Source organism: Felis catus, chromosome B4, assembly GCF_018350175.1.
Source record: "Felis catus isolate Fca126 chromosome B4, F.catus_Fca126_mat1.0, whole genome shotgun sequence".
Classification (NCBI taxonomy): Eukaryota; Metazoa; Chordata; class Mammalia; order Carnivora; family Felidae; genus Felis; species Felis catus.
In genome coordinates, this window is record NC_058374.1 from 67,256,305 (window position 1) to 67,279,969 (window position 23,665).

A 23,665-nucleotide genomic window follows, 5' to 3' on the forward strand; every position below is an offset into this window, starting at 1 on the left:
CAAGCAGCCAGCCTGGGCGCAGAGGCTGTCGGGAGGCTGGGCCGTCGGCCCTGGGGCGGGGCGGAAGTAGGTGGCCGAGGCCTAATAAATTGGCTGAGGCTGAAGAAGTTGTGGCTGCGTACACAACCCAGGCATCTGAGCTTCCAGCCTCTGGGGCTTCAGACGTTTCGGGGAGATGAACTGGGTCGGGGGATCCCGGTGAGTTGTGTTGCTGGAGCTTGAGACTGGAGACCTTGAGTCCCGGGACGTTCATTCCCGTAATGGCGCCTCTTTCCTAGGCCGTCGAGGGGCGGGGATAGCTTTAGCTGGGGAGAACTTGTAGGCGTGGGTCTTTTCATCGGGAGCCAGGAAGGGCGACCCTAGCCACCACGTCTCTGTTCTTAAACCGAAAGCAAGTGGGCTTCTCCCCGCTGGCTCTTCAAAGGCTTCGCGTGTGGAGCCGCCCACGGTGGGTGAAGGGCTCGGCTCTCCCTCCCAGGTGTCTCACATCTTCCTTCTCTAACGAGGCGTCTCACCGCCTGAGCCCTCTTCTACCTTCTTCCCGCTCCTGCCCCTCTCACTTGGAAAAGGTTTTCTTTCTAGGACTTTATATATTTTTTTCATGAACTTGGACCGTATTGCGGAAAAGACCATTTCCTGCTGCCCCTAAGTTCCTCGGTGGGGAGAGGGGCGGCGGTATCAATCGTATATTTAGTTTGTTTTTTAAAGGGAGGTAAGGTGAACAGTTTCTATGGCAATATCTCACAAGATAATTTGCGATCTGTTTTGTATTTAGCATTAATCATCTAAAGCGTGATGGGTTGGCAATTTAGTTTTATATAACATGTTCATTCCTATTGGCCTAAAGTCCACTAGGATGGAAATAATGTAGGCCTGTAATTTCATTTGATGAAGAGAATTGTTTTGATTGAAACACTAAACCATTGAATACAATTTTTTTGTCACAGGTGGACCCAGGTGATGTGGTTAGAATGTAACACATTTACATTCTAAGGAATTTTGTAAGGAGAACGACAGCTTTTGTGTTCACCAAGTATTGTAATTATGCCCAGTAATTTTAGCAGGAGCATTTATCCTGTTGAAGAATATGTTAGCATTGTATGTTAGAAATTTATCTGAATTATTTCTGGCTGGTGTTCTAGCATCACACTTCCACTTTGGAGAAAACTGAAAATTCACTTACAGGTTTCACAGGATTTTAGTTGATAGATGATTATAATTTGATGTTTTTGAATTTGAAATTCTTGAAAATGTGAATAATAAATGAGATTAAATCATTTTACAAATGCTTAAGTACTGTTACAATGTAGGTGCCATTCTGTCCTATATTTAAAACTTCTGGGGGCGCCTGGGTGGCGCAGTCAGTTAAGCGTCTGGCTTCAGCCAGGTCACGATCTCGAGGTCCGTGAGTTCAAGCCCCGCATCAGGCTCTGGGCTGATGGCTCAGAGCCTGGAGCCTGTTTCCGATTCTGTGTCTCCCTCTCTCTCTGCCCCTCCCCCGTTCATGCTCTGTCTCTCTCTGTCCCAAAAATAAATAAACATTGAAAAAAAAATTAAAAAAAACAAACAAACTTCTGGCTATTCTAGGAGTAATATTTTAGTTGCTATTAGGAGGACACAAAAGCAAAATACTGCAGGAAAATGGTAGTTGTGTTTCTCAAAATGAGGTAGTGCTGTGCCTGGATGTAGTAAAGTTTTATTTTATTTATTTTGAGAGAGAGAGAGAGCATGAGAAGGAGAGGGGCAGAGAGAGGGAGGGAGGGAGGGATGGAGGGAGGGAGGGAGAATCCCAAGCAGGCTCCATGCTGCAGTGAAGAGCCCCACTTAGGGCTTGAACTCACGAACTGTGAGATCATGATCTGAGCCAAAATCAAAAGTCAGATGCTTAACTGACTGAGCTCCCCAGATGCTCTGAAAATATATTTTTAAACTTAAACATGGATACATTATGGAGTAAAGTGCAAAACTCTTGCAATATTACAATAACAAATGCAATTTTAGATAAAATTTTCTTGGGTGAATGGGCTCCTTAGGTCAAACCCTATATTGGTAATGAAACAATGAGTATCTCCACTTTCTACTATCACAGTAGACAAGGGTGGACAAGATGAGTTGATCATGGTTTATGATCATGAGGCCTGAAGGATCTCAGAATCCAAGACAGTGCTCAGTAACCACTACTAGCTTAATTAGAGCTATTAGAGAATAGACATTTTAATCCATACCCCAGTCCATCTTGAAGTACTTGTTTATTACCCTCTGTTATTAGGATTGGTTTTGGTTGAAAATTTTGAGAACTGTTAAGAACTTATAGATAAATAATTGGAGGACACTTACAAAGCTCCATTAGAACTGCTCCCAAAGAGCATTCAACATTAATTAAACAAATAGATTTTCACATGCCTACCTGTTTAGGACATGGTTAAGCCCTACGTGGGGGAGGGGAGTTCAGAAAAGAAAAAGATATAATTTTGAGCCACAAAAATAATCAGTGGTAGAATGGTGAGAATAGAATTTGGTAAATGACTATTATACTGAAAAGAATAGTTAAATAGCACTTAATAATAAAATGAGCCTTTTTTTTTTTTTAAGGTTATTTATTTTGAGAGAGTGAGTGAGCAAGGGAGGGGAAGAGAGATAGAGGGTGAGAGAATCCCAAGCAGGCTCTGAGCTTACAGTGTGAAGATGCAGGGGTCAATCCCAAGAACTTGATATTATGACCCTATCTGAAACCAAGAGCCAGATGCCCCCAAAATAAGCACTGTTCTAAGTGCTTTTTCAAAACTAGCTCATTTACTCTTAACAAGATCCTAATGAGGTGTATACAAATGCTACCCCCAGTTTACTGATGGGGAAACCTACACACTGTTAAATGTTAAGTGACTTGCCTAAGGTCACCCAGCTAATCTGTGGTAGAGTTAGGATTTGAAAACAAAGTGCTTAACCACTCTGTTATGCTGTGTGGGAACATGAGTATTGTAAAAGTGGCACACATAAAGGGCTGTGGATACTTAGGGAACTGAGAAACAAAATTACGTTAAGCCTTGAAAGATAGCAATATTGCACAGAACAAGCATCACAGGGAAACGATGAAGCACAGGTTCTTAAAGGTTGAAAAGTAGGTGAGATAAATAATTAATCAGATTAGAGACCTAGTTTTTAGCAAGGCTTAGAAGAGATGGGTTGAGAGCAGAGGTATTATAGAAACTGAAAGGATTATTCGTTAGACAGCAGGTGGGTCTGCATTAACACAGGAAAACAGGAAGAAGCTTTACAATGTTGTTAAGGGAATTAAAGAAGCAGGCTAAAGCAAGTTTATGTTTTGCTCGTAGCAATCTGATTGCATACACAAAATAGAAGCAGAATATTCTTGTATATGATAGGAACCTGATATCTGTTAAGTTTAATTGCAGAATCATTTCATGGGAGAATCTTAGGATTGCAAAGGTCTACAATTTTTCTTGGCCTAAAACAAACTTGGCATTTGATTTTTTGCTACTCTTCTGTTTAGGGACTCTATTGGTCATACGTAAAATTTTTTTTATGTGAAATAAAAAAAGGTAAAGAGTTGGTGGCTATGGAAGAAGTAAGCTTCCCTTATTTTCCTTTTTAAAAAGAATGTTTATTTATTTTTGACAGAGAGTGAGCAGGGTGAGGGGCAGAGTGGAAGGAAAGAGAGAATCCCAAGCAGGCTCCTTCACTGTCAGCCCAGAGCCTGATGAGGTATTCAATCTCATGAACCTGTGAGATCATGAGCTGAGCTGAGATCAGGAGTCAGACACTTAACCAACTGAACCACCCAGGTACCTCTTATCTTCCTTTTTAAAATTACTAAAATTAGGGGTGCCTGGGTGGCTCAGTCAGTTGCACGTCCGACTTTAGCTCAGGTCATGATCTCACAGTTTGTGAGTTCGAGCCCCATGTCGGGCTGTGTGTTGAAGGCTCAGAGCCTGGAGCCTGCTTTGGATTCTGTGTCTGCCACTCCCTCTGCCTCTCCCCGACTGTGCTCTGTCTCTCTCTCTCAATAAATAAATAAAGTGTAAAAAAAAAAGTTTACAATTACTAAAATTGTTTTATTTGGCTTTAATGTTATGGATTGTGGACATTTTTGCAAGATATAACATTTCATTTCAAACAATCTCATTTTGGGTAGAGATTTGGTCTAAGCTGAAAGTAATTTACACCTCTATGATCGCAATTCCCAATCAACTGTCTGAAACTTGCTAATCAGTGATAATGTCAGGTTTTTCAATTTAATGGTCTGTTCTTTCTTTTTTTCCCAAAATTATATAATTTTTTTTTATTTTAAAATCCCCCCCCTCCCTCCACCCCCCCCCCCCCGCCCTCACGTCCTTTCTTGACAGAGTTAAAATATCAGTGTCAGTCTTGCCAATTAAAAAAAAAAATTTTCTTTTACTTGTCTGGAAATCATTGACCTACAACTCTAATTCTTGTTTTGTATGATTTATAAGTCACCACTAAGAGCCTGTATTTTTGTAGTCAGGTTGAGGTGTAAATTTGAGACAGAACAGGTATAACTACTGATATTTTTAAGTTTGGAAACGATTCTATTTTCCTGTTTATTCATCACTGACTTGTTTCACCAAATTCATAGCCCCTTAGACATGAAGGTGTTAGGAAGATGGGAGAGGAGGGGAAAATAAAAAGCTGTAGCCAGTCTTTGGGCCACAACATGCCTTTTAGAATGAGCTGGACTGTAGATGGGCTATATAGCACTATATATGAAGTATAAGGGAAAAAAAATTTAATTAGGGGAAGCTTACTTATTTAAAAATAAAACTTTTTTAATGTTTATTTTGAGAGGGAGTGAGAGTGAGCAGGGAAGGGGCAGAGAGAGAGAGAGGGGCAGAGAGACAATCCCAAGCAAGTTCTGCACTGTCAGCACAGAGCCTGACACAGGGCTTGATCTCACCAACTGAGATCAGGACCTGAGCTGAAATCAAGAATGAGAGGCTTGGGGCGCCTGGGTGGCGCAGTCGGTTAAGCGTCCGACTTCAGCCAGGTCACGATCTCGCGGTCCGTGAGTTCGAGCCCCGCGTCAGGCTCTGGGCTGATGGCTCTGAGCCTGGAGCCTGTTTTCGATTCTGTGTCTCCCTCTCTCTCTGCCCCTCCCCCGTTCATACTCTGTCTCTCTCTGTCCCAAAAATAAATAAACGTTAAAAAAAAAAAATTAAAAAAAAAAAAAAAGAATGAGAGGCTTAACCAACTGAGCCACCCAGGTGCCCCTAGGGGAAGTTTATTTTTGTAACTTAGATTGAATAATGCAACCAGTGTCATAAGAGGAACATAGATAAAAGCCTGTTTAAATTTAGGTGAGGGAGAGGTTTGCATTAATAAATGTAGGTCTGGAACATTTGTGCAGAATATTTGTTAAGTGCTGTGGACCAAGCACTGTGCCAGGTGGTGTGCAAAGTAACAAAATTTAATTGTTTTCTGAGAGATTCGTATTTTATTGGGGGTGGGGATATGACATGCCATTAGGTTTGAAAACATTTAAGATAAGGGGCCAAAATATATGATTTAAAAAATAGATACTCTGAACGATACAATATAGGATAGTTTTAGCTGAAGCTTTGACAGCCAGAAACAAGTTTAGATGGAGAAAACAAAGAAGCAAATAAACATTACATAAGTAGTTGGAGATAAAATTATAATATTTAAATATTTAAAAATGTGTATGGGTCTACTTGATGGTGAGGTTGAAAGCCAGACTGAGAAGTTGAAATTCAATCTGTTAGCTACTGAGTCATACAAATTTGGAAGTAATACAATAAAAATGGTATTTTTATGACTGTAGTATTAGTATTTTTTAGTTTGGAATGCAGTGGGAGAAAAACTCTAAGATCGTGATACCAGTTGGGAATCTGATGGGGGGAAAAATTAATACTATTTTTCCGTATTCTGTGATTCTCCAAATCAACAGCAATCCTAACTCACTTGTATGTTTCGGGGGGGGGGGGGGGGGGGGCTGTGTGAATTTGGGTTCGTTACTAAACCTCTCTATACAAGGACAGATCCAAGTGGTGGGGAACCTTCTGTATGGAAAAATAATGTAAAATCATGACTGCAAAATTAGATACAGGGCTTGGAAGGGACATTTTTATGTTAAGGCACCTGAAGCTTAACCTTAATTAACTTTACAATAAATTATTTTTATAGTAAATTAGTCTCTGAGCATCCTTTTCCTTATCTGTTAAAGGGGGATAATACTTAAATGCACAGTGAACATTTCCATTTGACTGGTGCAGTCATGATTTATATTATGGTCCTCGTGGCATGTGCAGTTCAGCATTTGTCTTGGAGTTTTTGTTTTTGTTTTTAACTTTTTAATGTTTATTTTTGAGAGAGAGACAGAGCACGAGTGGGGCAGGGGCAGAGAAAGCGAGACATAGAATCCGAAGCAGGCTCCAGGTTCTGAGCTGTCAGCACAGAGCTGACACGGGCTCAAACCCACGAACCATGAGATCGTGACCTGAGTAGAAGTCAGACACTTAATTGATTGAGCCACCCAGGTGCCCTGATGGAGTTTTTGTTTTTTAACTAAAGAAACTACCATTACTATTTCTGTTAAAATGAGCCCACATAGATTCAAGGAATGGCCTATTTTTTTAACCTCTGCCATGGTCTGAATTAGTACATGAGCCACTCATGCCATGGAGAGATTTCTCACTTTAATATGTGGTTAAATCCAAAGACCTGCACTGATAACCCAGGAAAGACACTTCCCAGATCGAAAAATAACTAACCTCTCCTTTTAAAGATAGTGTGGAGGGCACTAGCTGATAATGTGCTGGGACATGTGCAGCTAGGGACAATTAATTTGCCGGTTGGGGTTGTGAAAGTATTAAATGCTGCTGTCCCTGCTGGCCACTTGTACCAGCTAGTTGTGCTGTTGCATGCTAAAGTCTGAGACATGTGTATAGCTGCCATACCTGGGGGTGGGGTCAATATGAAGCTTGGGAAATTTCAGGTTAGGTGTAAGTGAAATACTTGTAAGGAATACAAGGCTAATCAGTCCTGCCAGAGAGCATATTAAGAGTAATAGGAATATTGTTGCTGTGATGCTTTCTGTCAACTTTTTTTTTTTGATATTGTTTGGTAATGGTTTTGTAATCTTTTTTGTAGCAAGGACCTCACATAAAGGAAAATTAATGCTTAATAATAAATTATGTACTGATACTTTGTTTTCAAATTAAGTTGATGATGGACTTACGCACAAAAATTTTACCAACATTTAGCATCTCTTATGTTTTATCATTGAGCACATGACAAACCGAATAAACAAAATCTACTAAAAAAGCATCCAGATTTATTTTCAGATTTAGTAGTTATTTTAAGAATATCATAGCGGCAAATAATTTGACACGTGTAACTGCAGAACACTGAAGACAAAATTATATCTGCAGTGATAATATGAATACACATTTGATGGGTTATAGCATCATGTGTAAAACAGTATTCTTACTAAATATTATAACCTCTGTGACTAATATATACTTGGATTGATTGTAGTTTACATATCCCAAGAAGCTTGATATTTTACCGAACAGGAACTGCAGTTTTCAGAATTTCAAACAATTTTATATATGCACAATTAATATAACTGAATTACACTTTCTAAGACAATACTAATGTTGAAAAAATGCTTTGGTGTGCCATTATAAGCTTTCTCTTTTTGCTGCCTTTCATTAATTGAATTTCATAATCACTTGAGATTTTGAAGAATGACTTTGTAAATTAATGTGTCCTACATTGTTTTGAACATTTTTGTAAGCAAATGTCCTAAATTTTGAAGACATTTTGTTCAAAAACATCTTTATTCAAAATAAATAAATCTTTATTCTATAAATAGAATGGAAAAACTTCAACTTTAGAAGCTTTAGTGAATTATTGAAAATAAAATGTTTATGATTTAATTGGCAATAGCCTGAAATATACATTTAGGTTGAGATATCATTCACTTTCCAAAATCTCTTCCACTATGTGATCAGGAGAGGGCTGCTCATGTTTATCATTACAGCCTGTGACTGTGAAACAATGTTTTCTTTGTGAAAATACTATAAAAATTCAGTCTGCAAGAACTTATTTAAATTAGGCTGTGTATTTTGAGTATTAGATTTCTGCTTTAATTGATTTGACAATTTTTTTTCAATACCTTACCTTTTATAACTCACACATCTCTAAAAACCTTTTTCTTGTATTATAAGAGAAAAATCTATGTAAAAGCCATAATGTTCTAACATATATCATTACTATTCCTAACACATCAGGTAGACCTGTTTTAGTTTTGTGGAAAGCCAATGTAAGTACTTTTTCTAGGCTAGTTACTGTCCTGAATCTTAATAAGTTTGCTGGCTAACAATGTTGGATTATGATGTTTTAGATTAAATTAGTATCAATGTAACATAAGCCATAAACTATTGTTTTTCATTGGTTAGTTATTGCTCTGTTTATTTTATTTACATTTTACACTTTTAATCACACTTAAGATAATATTATAAGATCTTAACAATCTGGAAAGTTTCCTTTGCATGGCACCATGCCACTAAAAAATAAACTAAGCGGCAAACTAAAAAGCAAAACAAAAGAAACAGAAACAATTCAATACTGACAAGACATATGACACCCATAGTATTTAATTCATAATGTAGTTTCAATATCTCCTACATCCTCCCATGTAAAATGTGTTAGTGTTGTTTTTTTATCTTTCTTTGTCAACCTTATTGTTTTTTTTTTTTTTTTTTTTAAGGAAGTATTGCTTTAGCCTTTTCCTTTAAATATGTTCTTACTAGAAAGAATAGCAAGGGGCAGAATACTCATGATAAAAGCATGCTTTTATTTCTTAGTGTGTTTCTGTGTCTCTATGTCCCCCTTTTCCACCTTCCCCTCCTTCTATCTCTTCTTTCCCTCCCTTAATCTTTTTACACCTATTTTACTTTATTCTTTCTTACAAAGAATTATGTAACAAATATCCGTATTCCTGCTCTCCAGAATTAATAACCTGTAGAGTGTTCTATGAAGGGTTATGACCTACTACTGATTTTCTTTTAGTATGTAGCTATAAAGGCAACTAATATTGTTCATCCTTTTATTGAAAGAGATGGTTACAATAGCTTTCTTTAAAAGTCTACTTTCTTGAATAAAGTAATGATTGCTATTAAAAGATGAGCCTCATTTTCACTGCCCCACTTATAATAACTGGTAATTTAAATTGTAAGGCAAAAACTAGAGAAACTCTTAAAGTTATTTTTTTATAAAGTACATATAAATTTGATGAAGAAACTTGCATATAATTAAGACCTTGAAGGTATTGAAAGTTTTGAATACAGAAGTGTGGTGGGGAAAAAAATAAGTGTGATGGGAGAAGTGTCCATATATGGAGGAGAAAATTGTATATTTTAATTTGGTTGGGTGTTGGAATACATGAAGTAGAAGAACAGAAACAAGTTTGAAATCTGAGTTGGGAACAGACTATGGAAGCCATGTTCCTAAATGATAATCAGAGATGGGTTTATTGCGATTACCAATGTAGTGAAATGTATTGGAGAACATTTGCATAAAATCCGGGAAACTCTTTAAAATATCATTATAGTAGTTAGCTATATAATATTGCAGTTGTCAAAGTAGCAAATGACTTCCTAGGATTCATAGTTTATATCTGGCATGTTTTATAGTTTATATCTGGCATAGTTTATATCTGGCTGTTTTAATTATGTCCACATTTTTGTCAGGTATAAAATTCTACTTCCCCCTTTATTTAGGGGCTGTGATTTCCTTTTGCTCTGTTATTTTTTTTTCTAGCTTTACTGAGATATAATTGATAAATTATTGCTGGCTAGGACTTCCAGTATTAGGTTGAGTGAAAGTGGTGAGAGTGGACATCCTTATGAAAAGCTGCTTTTCTCCACTGAAATATGATGTTAGCTGTGCGTTTTTTGTATGTGTCCTTTATATGTTGAGGTGTGTTCCCTTTAAACCTACTTTGTTGAGGGTTTTTATCCTGAATTGATATACCTTGTCCAGTGCTTTTTCTGCATCTATTGAAATGATCATATTGTTTTTATCTTTTCACTTATTGATGTGATTTATCATATTGATTTTGTGAATATTGAACCACTCTTGCATCCCAGGAATAAATCTCACTTGATTATGGTGAATTTTTTTTCCTTTTTTTTAGTGCAGTGTTGGATTCAGTTTCCTAATATTTTGTTGAAGATTTTTGCAATTATGTTCATCAGAGATATTGGCCTTTAGGTCCCTTTTTTTGGCAGTGTCTTTATCTGGTTTTGGTATAGGGTAATGTTAGAGTCATAGAATGGATTTGAAAGCTTTCCTTCCTCTTCTATTTCTTGGAATAATTTGAGAAGAAATCTCAAATCTTCCTGATTCAGTTTTGGAAGGTTATACGTTTCTAGGAATATATTCATTTTGTCTAGGTTGTCTAATTTGTTGGCATATAATTTTTCAAAATATTAGCCTTTTTATATATATTTATTTTTAAGATAGATTTATTTATTTATTTATTTATTTATTTATTTATAGCACACAGGAGGAGCCGAGAGAGACAGAGAGACAGAGAGAGACAGAGACAGAGGGGGGGGAGAGATAGAGAGGGGGACAGGGGAGAGGGGGAGAGATAGAGAGAGGGGGAGAGATAGAGGGGGAGAGATAGAGGGGGAGAGATAGAGGGGGAGGGAGAAGGGGAGAGATAGAGGGGGGAGAGGGGGAGAGATAGAGAGGGGGACAGGGGGAGAGGGGGAGAGATAGAGAGGGGGACAGGGGGAGAGGGGGAGAGGTAGAGGGGGAGAGGTAGAGGGGGAGAGCTAGAGGGGGAGAGCTAGAGGGGGAGAGCTAGAGGGGGAGAGGGGGAGAGGTAGAGGGGGAGAGCTAGAGGGGGAGAGGGGGAGAGCTAGAGGGGGAGAGGGGGAGAGCTAGAGGGGGAGAGGGGGAGAGCGAGAGGGGGGGAGAGAGGGGGAGAGCGAGAGGGGGGGAGAGAGGGAGAGGGGGAGAGGGGGGAGGGGGGAGAGAGGGGGGAGAGGGGGGAGGATGGGGGAGGAGAGAGAGAGAGGGAGAGGGGGGAGGGGGGGAGAGAGCAATCCCAAGCAGTTTCCACACTATCATAGTGTGGACCCCAATGTGGGGCTCGAACTCACCAACCATGAGACCGTGACCTGAACCAAAACCAAGTGTCAGTTGCTCAACTGACTGAGCCACCCTGGTGTTCCTAAATCTTCATATTTCTGTGGTATTGGTGTTTAATTCTCTTTTCTTTCTGATTTTGTTTGCATCTTCTCTTCTGTTTTTTAATTTTTAAAAATTTTTTGATGAGTCTGGCTAAAGGTTTGTGAATTTTGTTGATATTTTCGAAAAGTAACCCCTGGTTTCATTGATCTGTTTTTTGTTTTAGTTTCTACTTCCTTTATTTCTGCTGTAATTTTTATTTCCTTCCTTCTGCTGACTTTGGGTTTTATTTGTTCTTTTTTTTTTTTTTTTAGCTCCTTTAGGTTGTTGTTTGTTTAAGATTTTTCTTGCTTTCTGAGGTAGGCCTATATTATTATAGACTTGTCTCATAGAACAGCTTTTGCTGTATCTCAAAGATATTGGACTGTTGTGTTTTCATTTTAATTGTCTCCAATGTATTTTTTTACTTCTTTGATTTCCTGGTTGACCCATTGTTTAGTAGTATGCTATTTAACCTCCATGAATTTGTATTCTTCCAGTGTTTTTCTTGTGTTTGATTCTGGTTTCATAGTGTTGTGGTCAGAAGAGATGCATGGAATGACTTCATTTTTTTTTTTTTTTTCTTTAATTTGTTGAGACTTCTCTGTGGCCTAATATGTGATCTCTTCTGGAGAATATTCTAAATGCACTTGGAAAGAATCTGTGTTCTGCTGTTTTGGGAGGGAATGTTCTGAATACATCTGTTAGATCCATCTGGTTCAGTGTGTCATTCAAAGCCACTGTTTCCTTGTTGATTTTATGTTTGGATGATCTGTCCATTGATGTAAGTGCGGTGTTAAAAGTCCCCTACTGTTATTGTATTATGATCCGTTATCTCCTTTATGTTTGTTACTGCTTTATGTATTTGGGTGCTTCCACATTGGGTGGTAAATATTTACAGTTGTTATACTGTCTTCATGAATTGTTCTTTTTGATTATATAGTGTCCTTCTTTGTGTATTGTCTTATTACAATCTTTTTTTAAAATCTTTTTTTTCTGATGTAAGTACTACTAACCCGTCACGTCCATTTGGATGATAAATCCTTCTCTATCCCTTCACTTTCAATCTACGTGTGTCTTTAGTCTGAAATGAGTCTCTTGTAGGCAATATATAAATGGGTCTTACTTTTTAAATCATTTTGTCATCCTATGTCTTTTGATTGGAGTGTTTAATGTATTACATTTAAAGTAATTATTGATAGGTATGTACTTATTGCCATTTTGTTACTTGTTTTATGGTTGTTTTTATAGTTCTTTTCTGTTCCTTTCTTGATCTCTTGTCTCAGAGTTTGCTGGCTTTTTTTAGTGATCTCCTTGGGTTCCTTTTGCTTTAGTTTTTGCTTTAGTAGTATCTACTTCTGGTTTCCTATTTGTGTTACTATTAGATTTCTATACAACATATTCTTTATGTAGCAGTCTATATTAAGTTGATGGTCACTTAAGTTTGAACCCATTCTTTACTCCTTTCCCCCTCACATTTTAGGTACATGGTGTCTTATTTTACATCCTTTTGTGAGTCCCTTGACTGGTTTTTATAGATACACTTAATTTTACTATTGTGTTTTCTAATTTTCTTAGTTCTGCTCATGGTCTTCCCACTGAAAGAATCTCCTTTAACATTTCTCATAGGGCTGGTTTAGTGGTCATGAATTCCTTTAACTTTTGTTTTTCTGGGAAACTCTTTTTATCATTCCCTCTATTCTGGATGATAGCCTTGCTGGATACAGTATTCTTGACTGAAGGTTTTTCCCTTCGGCACTTTGAATATGTCATGCATGCTACTTCCTTCAGCCTGTGGAGTTTCTACTGAAAATAGTTGATAACATTATGGGATTTTACTTGTATGCAACTGTTTTATTTTCTCTTGCTTTAAAAATTCTATGTCACTACTTTTTTTGTCATTTTAATTACTGTGTGTCTTGGTGTGGACCTCCTTGGGTTGACTTTCTTGTGGACTCTCTGTGCCTTCTGGATCTGGATCTCTTCTGTTCAGCTTGATTGCTGTCCATTACTCTATCCTCCAGGTTGCTGATCTGTTCTTCTGTTTTCTCTAATCTACTATTTATTCCCTTTGTGTATTTTTAAGTTTTAGTTACTGACTCTTCATCTCTGGTTCTTTTTTATGTTTTGTATATCTTTGTTAAGGGTCTCACTGAGGTCCTCCACTCTTTTTTTGAAGCCCAGTGAGTATCTTTATAACTATTACTTTAAATTCTCTTTCAGGTATATTACCTGTTTCACTTAGCTCTCTTGTGATTTTGTCCTGTTCTTTCATTTGGGACATACTCCTCTGTTTTCTCATTTTGTCTGATTCCTTGTGTCTGTTTCTCTGTATTAGGAAACTCCATCTTCTGCTCTTAAAAGTAGTAGCCTTATGAAGAAGAGATCCTATACTGCCCTGAAGTGCAGCGTCCCCTGTTTAGCAGAATCCGGTGCTTCAGGGGTATCATGTGTGCGTGCGCATGCGCGCATGCGTACTCTGCTATTGTCACTGAGCCAATGTTTCCTTCAGTCCAATCATTTGCAATGGCTCCCTTTGCCTGTTGTGGACAGACTTAGATCCCTGTGTTGTTATTGGGCCTGTCTGGGGCTGCCTTGGACTTGAGTTGTGTCAGACTAGGCTTTTGCCAGAGATGCAGTAGGACTGAACTGCAGGTGCTTTTCCTGTCTTGTTCCCTGAGAAGCTTTTGTTGGTGGTCAGGGCTTGCTGTCAGGCAAGATGCCTGCCCCCAGCCTACTTCTGGAGCCACAGTCTGACTGGTGTGTGTAGTTACCTTTCCCCTCCCTGGAACAGGAGTCACTTTTGAGTGGTCTTGGACCCTGCCAGGGCTGTTTGCACACTGCCAGGCTGTGGCACCACTTTGATGGATCTGACCAAAGGTGTATTGGAGGGGGCAGTTCCATGGGAGAATTCAGAGGCAGGTATGCTGTTAGAAAGTTAGGTAGCTAGTGGTGGCACTGTGCTGGTCCCTACAGCTGTCCTAGGGTCTAGGCTGCAGGGTGGGGGAGGGGAATGGTACCTGCCAGATATATTGTTCCCAGAGAAATCTTCCAATGATCCCTACCCCTCCAGCACATACTCTGAGATTAGTAAACAAATCTCCCCAGGCATTTTTTTTCAAACTGCTACTGTTAGTCTGTATCACCTGGCTGTTTCTTGTTCTGTGTCTCTAAGGGCAGGGACTCAGTTTCCCCTTGTCCTCTTGGCTATCCCAGAGCCAAGCCAACTCATTTTGTTCTTCCAGGTGTTAAGCCCCTCTGATTGTAAGAACTCATGGAATTATGCCCCTCTAGTTTTCAACACCAAATGTTAGCGAGATTTGTCTTCCCTGTATGGGTCCCCCATGCCTGAGGTGCAATGGCTCCCTGCTCAGAGTCCTCTCCTCTCCCCTCTTCTTGTGGGCTGCCATCCCTCCCTTCTACACACAGTCCCACACGTCCTCTTAGCTGTGGACTGCATCTCTGCCCTTCCTACCCTCTTCAATGTTGCCTTTTTTCTACATTTAGCTGTGAAGATGGAGACTCTGTTCTGCCAGTCGTGGGTTATTTTCTGGGTTATTTACACTGATATGGGTGTTATCTAGTTATATCTGTGGGATGAAGTGAGCTTAGAGTCCTTCTACCCTGCCATCTTCCCCAGAACATCTTTTCTTCTCTCTCTGTTTGGTGCAAAAGTTTTTATTTATTTATTTATTTTCATCATTATATTTTTTATGTTTTAAATTTACATCCAAGTTAGCATATAGTGCAACAATGATTTCAGGAGTAGATTCCTTAATTCCCCTGACCCACTTAGCTCATCCCCCCTCCCACAACCCCTCCAATAACCCTCTGTTTGTTCTCTATATTTAAGTCTCTTAGGTTTTGTCCCCCTCCCTGTTTCTATATTATTTTTGCTTCCCTTCCCTTGTGTTCATCTGTTCTGTGTCTTAAAGCCCTCATATGAGTGAAGTCATATGATATTTGTCTTTCTCTGACTGACTGATTTCACTTCGCATAATACCCTCCAGTTCCATCTGTGTAGTTGCAAATGGCAAGATTTCATTCTTTTTGATTGCCAAGTAATACTCCATTGTATGTATCCATTCATCTATCTATGGACATTTGGGTTCTTTCCATACTTTGGCTATTGTTGATAGTGCTGCTATAAACACTGGGGTGTGTGTGTCCCTTCGAAACAGCACACCTGTATCCCTTGGATAAATGTCTAGTAGTGCAATTGCTGGGTTGTAGGGTAGTTCTATTTTTAGTTTTTTGAGGAACCTCCATACTGTTTTCTAGAGTGGCTGCACCAGCTTGCATTGCCAAAAAGAATGCAAAAGAGATCCTTTTTCTCCCCATCCTCACCAACATCTGTTGTTGCCTCCATTGTTAATGTTAGCCATTCTGACAGGTTTAACGTGGTATCTCATTGTGGTTTTGATTTGTATTTCCCTGATGAGTGATGTTGAGCATTTTTTTCATGTGTCGGTTGGCCATCTGGATATCTTCTTTGGAGAAGTGTCTATTCATGTCTTTTGCCCCTTTGTTCACTGGATTATATATTTTTTTGGGTGTTGAGTTGGATAAGTTCTTTATAGATTTTGGATACTAACCCTTTATCTGATATGTCATTTGCAAATGTCTTCTCCCATTCCATCAGTTGCCTTTTAGTTTTGCTGATTGTTTCCTTCACTGTGCAGAAGTTTTTTATTTTGAGATCCCAATAGTTATTTTTTGCTTTTGTTTCCCTTGCCTCTGGAGACGTGTTGAGTTAGAAGTTGCTGCAGCCAAGATCAAAGAGGTTTTTGCCTGCTTTCTCCTTGAGGATTTCGATGGCTTCCTGTCTTACGTTTAGGTCTTTCATCCATTTTGAGTTTATTTTTGTGTATGGTGTAAGAAAGTGGTCCAGGTTCATTCTTCTGCATGTCGCTGTCCAGTTCTCCCAGCACCACTTGCTGAAGAGACTGTCTTTATTGTATTGGATATTCTTTTTTGATTTGTCAAAGATTAGTTGGCCATACTTTTGTGGGTCCGTTTCTGGGTTCCCTATTCTGTTCCATTGATCTGAGTGTCTGTTTTTGTGCCAGTACCATACTGTATTGATGATTACAGCTTTGTAGTATAGTTTGAAGTCCAGGATTGTGATGCCTTCTGCTTTGGTTTTCTTTTTCAAGATTGCTTTGTTTCTTTGGGGTCTTTTCTGCTTCCATACAGATTTTAGGATTGTTTGTTCTAGCTCTGTGAGGAATGCTGGTGTTATTTTGATAGAGATTGCATTGAATACGTAGATTGCTTTGGGTAGTATCGACATTTTAACAATATTTGTTCTTCCTATCCAGGAGCATGGAATATTTCTTCATTTTTTGTGTCTTCAATTTCTTTCATAAGCTGTCTATAGTTTTCAGTGTATAGATTTTTCACCTTTTTGGTTAGATTTATTCCTAGGTATTTTATGGTTTTTGGTGCAATTGTAAATGGGATAGATTCCTTGATTTCTCTTTCTGTTGTTTCATTGTTGGTGTATAGGAATGCAACCGATTTTCGTGCATTGTTTTTTATATCCTGCAACTTTGCTGAATTCATGAATCAGTTTTAGCAGTTTTTGATGGCATCTTTTGGGTTTTCCATGATGCAAAAGTTTTTATTAAAGCATGGGGACTGGGCAGGAAGGGCTGCCTTTTTGCCTCATTTGTAATTGGGTTGTTTGTTTTTGTTTTTGTTTTGTGTGCTTTCGAGTAGCATGAGTTCCTTATATATTGTGTATACTTACCCTTTATCAGCTAGAATGTTTGTAAGTATTTACTCTCATTCCTTAGGTTGCCTTTACATTTTGTTGATAATTTCTTTTCCTGTGCAAAAGTTTTTTAGTTTGATGGAGGCCTACTTACTTATTTTTGCTTTTGTTGTCTTTGTTTTTGGATTAAGCTAAAAAAATTTATGGCCAAGACCATTGTCAATGAACTTACGCCCCTGTGTTTCCCTGTAACACTTTTATGTTTTCAGGTCTGATGTTCAAGTCTTTACTTAATTTTGAGTGGATTTTTGTATATGGTGTAGGATAGGGGTCCACTTTCATTCATTTGCATATGGCTATCCAGTTTTCCCAACAATTTATTAAAGGCTGTCCTTTCACGATTATAGTTTTTTGGCAGTTTTGTCATAAATGACCATATGTGCATGCTAGGCTCTCTATTTTTTCCTGGGGTCTCAGTCTATGTATTTACATTTATGCCAAGACCATACTATTTGATTACTGTGGGTTTGTAACATAGATGGTCCCTGACTGATGATGATTTGTCTTAAGATTTTTTGACTTCACAGTGATGCAAAGGCAGTATGCATTTAGTAGAAACCATACTTCGAATTTTGATTTTCGATCTTTTCCTGGGCTAGTGATTTGCAGTATGCTACTCTTTCAAAATGCTGGGCAGTGGCAGTGTTTTGTAGCCCCAGTCAGCTATGCACTCAGATGGTTATGAGTGGTACACTTAACAATTATTCTGTACCCATACAACCATTCTGTTGTTTATGTTCAGTATGGCATGTAATAAATTCCATGAGATATTCAACACTTTATTATAAAACAGGCTTTATGTTAGATTATTTTCCCCAGCTGTAGGCCAATGTAAAATGTTCTGAGCATGTTTCAGGTAGGCTAGGCTAAGCTATGAAATTTGGTAGGTTAGGTGTGTTAAATGCATTTTTAACTACAATATTTTCTTTTTTTTTTTCACAGAAAGAAAGAGATGATCTTTATTAGGTATATTTTATAATTTTTTTTCAATATATGAAGTTTATTGTCATATTGGTTTCCATACAACACCCAGTGCTCATCCCAAAAGGTGCCCTCCTCAATATCCATCACTACAATATTTTCAAGTTACAATGGATTTATCAGAATTTAGCCCCATTGTAAGTCAAGGAAGATCTGTATAGTTGAAATCAAGTGTGATGTCTCCAGCTATGTTTTTTTCTTTTTTTCAAAATTGCCTTGGCTATTTGGAGTCTTTTGTGATCCCATTCATATTTTAGGGTTGTTTGTTTTATTTCTGTGAAAAATTCCATTGGAATTTTGACACGGCTTGCATTGAATCTGTAGGTTATTTTGAATATATGGACATTTTAACAGTGTTGATTTTTTCCAATCCATGAGCATGAAATATCTCACCATTATTTGTGTATTCTTTAATTTCTTTCATCAGTGTCTTACAGTCTTCAGTGTACAGATGTTTCATCTCCTTGGTTAAATTTATTCTAAGTATTTTTTTTTCTCTGCTATTGTAAGTGGGATTATTCTCTTCATTTCTCTTTTTATTTTATTTTATTTTAAAAAAAAATTTTTTTTCAACGTTTATTTATTTTTGGGACAGAGAGAGACAGCATGAACGGGGAAGGGGCAGAGAGAGAGGGAGACACAGAATCGGAAACAGGCTCCAGGCTCTGAGCCATCAGCCCAGAGCCTGACGCGGGGCTCGAACTCACGGACCGCGAGATCGTGACCTGGCTGAAGTCGGACGCTTAACCGACTGCGCCACTCAGGCGCCCCGTTCATTTCTCTTTTTAATATAGAGCTGATTTTGTACATTGATATTATATCCTGCAACTTTACTGAATTTGTGTATTCTAACAGTTCTTTTGGTAGAGTCTCTAGAGCTTTCTGTATATATCATGTTATCTGCAAATAAATTCAGTTTTATTTGTTCTTTTCTGTTTTGGGTGTTGTTTATTTCTTTTTCTTTCCTGATTGCTCTAGCTAGGACTTCCTTACTATATTGAATGAAAGTGTTGGGAGTGGCATCTTGTTTCTGATCATAGAAGAAAAGGTTTCAGTGTTTCACTATTGCATATGAGATTAGCTGTGGGCTGTCATTTATGGCCTTGGTTAGGCATATTCTCTCTGGTGTTCACTTTTTTGGAAGTTTTTATGATGAAAAGATGTTGAATATTGTCAAATGCTTTTTCTGTAACTATTGACATGATCATATGATTCTTATTAATGTGGTTTATCACATTGATTTGCATATGGTGAGCCATCATTGCATCCCTGGATTAAATCAACTTGATCATGGTGAAGGATCTTTTGTCATGTTAAATTTGGTTTGCTAATATTATGTTGAAGATTTTTGCATTCATGGCCAACAGGTTTATTGGCCTGTAATTTTCTTTCCTTGTAGTGTTTTTGTTTGGTTTTTGTATTAGGGTTCCCTTTTCTCCACATCCTCACCAACATGTTATTTCTTGTGTTTTTGATACCAGCTATTCTGTCTGGTGTGAGGTGATGTCTTATTGTGGTTTGATTTGCATTTCCCTGACGATTTTGAGTATCTTTTCATGGTCTGTTGGCCATCTGTATGTCTTCTTTGGAAAAATGTCTTTTCATGTCTTCTGCCTATTTTGGATATTAACCCCTTATTGGATACATCACTTGAAAATATTTCTCCCATTAACAAGGTTGCTGTTTTGTTTTGTTGATGGTATATATCACTGTGCAAAAGCTTCTTAGTTTGTTGATATCCCAGTTGTTCATTTTTGCTTTTGTTTCCCTTTCTAAGAAGACAGATCCAGAAAAATAATGCTAAGGTCATGCTAAGGTCCATGAGTTTACTGCCTTTGTTTTCTTATAGGAGATTTTTGTGGTTTCTGGTTGTACATCTATATCTTTAATACGTTTTGAATTCATTTTTGCGTATGGTATAAAAGAGTGGTCCAGTTTCTTTCTTTTTTTTTTTTTTTTTAATGCATGTAGCTGTCCAGTATTCCCAGTACTAATTATTGAAAAGACTGTCTTTTCTAATGTAGGTTTTTGCCTCCCTTGTCATAGATTAGTTGACCATAAAAATGTGGGTTTATTTCTGGACTCTGTTTGGTTCTGGTGTTGTGTTTTTATATCAATATCTTATTGTCTTGATTACCATAGCTTTGTAGTATACTTAAAAATCTGGGATTGTGAAGCCTTCATCTTTGTCCTCCTTTCTCAACATTGCTTTGGTTGTTCAGTGTCTTTTGTAGCCTGATACAAATTTTAGGATTACTTGTTTTAGTTCTGTGAAAAATACAATTGATATTTTTGTTGAGTTTGCACTGAATCTGTAGATTGCTTTGGGTAGTAAGGACATTTTTTACAATAAGAATTTTTCCAGTACATGAACATAGAGTATTTTTCCATTTATTTGTGTTTTCTTCAGTTTCTTTCATCAAAGTCTTAAAGTTTTCAGAGTATAGGTCTTTCACCTCTTTGGTTAAATTTATTCCTAGGTATTTTATTCTCTTTGATACAATTGTAAATGGAATAGTTTTCTTAATATCTCTTTTTGCTACTTCATTATTAGTATATAGAAACACAACAGGTTTCTGCACATTAATTTTTATTCTGCAACTTTACTGAATTCAGTTATTAATTATAATAGTTTTTTTGGTGGAGCTTTTAGAGTTTTCTGTGTTAGGTATAATTTTTTTTTTTTTTTTTTTTTTTTGTCTGAACACCACAGCCAGGATTTGCAATATTTTGTCGAACAAAAGTGGTGAGAGTAGATATCCTTGTCTTGCTCTTGATTTTAGAGAATAGCTTTCAGATTTTCACCATTGACTATGTTGTTAGCTGTGGGTTTGTCATATATGGCCTTTATTATGTTGTGGTACGTTCTCTATAAACCCACTTTGCTGTGACTTTTTGTGATGAAAGGAGGTTGAATTTTGTCAAATGTTTTCTTTGCCATTATTGAGATGATGTGTGATTTTTATATTTCATTTTGTTAATGTGCTGTAGCATGTTGATATGTGTATATTGAACTATCTGTGCAGCTCTTAGTTAAAATGCAGTCGATCTTGGTGAATGATCCTTTTAATGTATTTTTAAAATTTTACTTTCGTTGTGTTGTGGTGTCAGGGTAACCCTTACCTGATAGAATAAATTTGGAGGCATTTCTTCTTCTTCTGTTTTTTGGAATAGTTTGAGAAGGATAGGTATTAACTCTTATTTAGTAGAATTCACCTGGGAAGCCATCTTGTCCTGGCCTTTTGTTGAGTTCTTTGATTACTGACTTGATTTCATTACTAGTAATGGTTTGTTCAGAATTTGTTTCTTCCTGTTCAATCTTGAAAGACTATTGTATGTTTCTGGAAGTTTATTAATTTCTTCATTTTTAATTTGTTGCCATATAATTTTTGTAGTTGTCTCTTACAATCCTGTGAATTTCTGTGGTATCAGTTCCTCATTTCTGGTTTAATTTTTTTGAGCCCCTTTCTCTTCTTAATGAATCTAAGTTTAAGGGTTTTTTTTTATTTTTGTTTAACTTTTCAAAGAACCAGCTCTTAGTTCATTGATTTTTTTTTTCCCTTTTTTTATAGTCTCTATTTTCTTTATTTCCATTTTAAGCCTTATTTTTCCTCTCTACTAACTTTGAGCTTTTTTTTTTTTTTTTTTTTTTTTGGTTCCCTTAGGTAAAAGGTTATATTACTTATTTGAGATGGGTCTTGTTTCTTGAGGTACACCTATATTGGTATAAAATTCCCTCTTAGAATTGCTGTTCCTATGTCCCCAATTTGAAAATTTGCATTCTCATTTGTCTCCAGATATTTTTGGGTTTCCTCTCTGATTTCTTCATTGATCCATTGGTTGTTTGGTAGCATGATATTTAGTCTCTACATATTTGTGTTTTTTCCAGGTTTTTTCTTGTAATTCATTTCTAGTTTCATACTGCTGTGATTAGAAAAATGCTTTATATGATTTCAGCCTTTTTAAATTTATTGAGACTGGTGTTGTGGCCCAACATGCACCCTGTTCTGGGGAACATCCTATGTTCTATGTTGAGAAGAATGTAGGGTACCTGGGTGGCTTAGTTGGTTAAGCGACTGACTCTTGGTTTTGGCTCAGGTCATGATCTCATGATCTCATGATTTCATGGATTCAAGTCCCTTGTCAAGTTCTGAGCTAACAGTATGGAGTTGCTTGGGATTCTCAGTCTCCCTCTCTCTCTGCTCCTCCCCCATTCCCACTGTCTCTGTCTCTCAAAATAAATAAATAAACTTAAAAAAATTTATGAAAAGAATGTATAATCTGTATTTGTATATATATCTGTCAAGTCCATGTGGTCTAATGTGTTGTTCAAATTCACTGTTGTCTTATTGATCTTCTGTCTGGATGATTTTCTATTGATGTAAGTGAGGTGTTAAAATACACTACTATTATTATATTAATCCACTACTGTAATTTCTCCCTTTGTGTCTGTTAGTATTGCTTTATGTATTCAGATGTTCCTGTATTGGGTGTACAGATATTTACAATTATTATAGTGTTTTTGGATTGATCTGTATATCATTACATAATGCTCTTCTTTGTGTCTTGTTACAGTCTTTGTTTTAAAGTCTAGGTATTACGGCCCCAAATTTTTGTTTGTTTGCTTCCATTTGCTTGGAATATCTTTTTCTTTCTCTTCTCTTTCAGTTTGTATGTGTCTTTAGTTCTGAAGGTTTTTGTAAGTAGTGTATAATTTTTTTTTTTTTAAATCCATGCAGTCAGCCTATGTCTTTTGATTAGAGAGTTTATTCCATTTACATTTAAAGTAATTATTGGGGAGTGCTTGGGTGGCTCAGTCAGTTAAGCATCCGACTTTGGCTCAGGTCATGATCTCATGGTTCTTGAGTTTGACCCCATCTAGAGCTCTGTGCTAACAGCAAAGAGCCTGGAGCCTGCTTTGTATTCTGTGTCTACCTTTGTCTCTGCCCCTCCCCTGCTCACATTCTTTCTCTCTCAAAAATAAAAATTAAAAACTTTTTTTAAAAAATTATTGGTTGTGTACTTATGCCATTTTATTCATTGTTTTCTTAGTTGTTTTTATAGTTCTTCTCTATTCTTGCTCTCTTCCCTTGTGAATTGCTGATTTTCCCTAGTGGTGTTTGTATTTATTTCTCTTTGTTCTTTGTGTATTTCATATAGGTTTTTAGTTTCTGGTTATCATGTGGCTTATATATAATATTTTGTATAATACAGTCTATATTAATTTGGATGTGACTTAAGTTAGAACACATTTATAACCACATTTATTGCCCTTTCCACATTATATATATATTTTAGAGGTTTTTAAGATTTTATTTCTAAAATATATTTTTCATATTTTAGATGTTTTATTTTGTGTATTTCCTAATTTGTAGATGTAATTAATTTTATTGCTTTTGTCTTTTGATTTTCATACTAGCTTTATAGTGATTGATCTAGTGTCTTTTCTATATATTTGCTTTTGCCAGTGAAATTTTTTTCCTTCCATTATTTTCTTTATCTTTGTTTGTCTTTCTTTTTCCCTTAAAGAAGTCCCCTTAATATTTTTTGTAAGCCTGGCTTTGTGGTGATGAACTCCTTTTTTTGGGAAACTCTCTCTCTTTTAATTCTGAAAGATTACAGGGTAACCTTACAGGGTAAAGGATTCTTGTAAGTTTTCTCCTTTTA

At 37.1% G+C, this 23,665-nt stretch overlaps 1 protein-coding gene across 1 annotated transcript in view; it reads left to right on the plus strand.

Annotated features, from left to right (window-relative positions):
* The window catches only part of CB4H12orf40 (chromosome B4 C12orf40 homolog), a 94,100-nt gene continuing 70,435 nt past the window's right edge, over window positions 1-23,665 (plus strand). The window contains exon 1 of the mRNA XM_045061646.1: window positions 1-198. The gene's annotated coding sequence lies outside the window, so the exon portion shown is untranslated. The remainder of the gene's footprint in view (window positions 199-23,665) is intronic.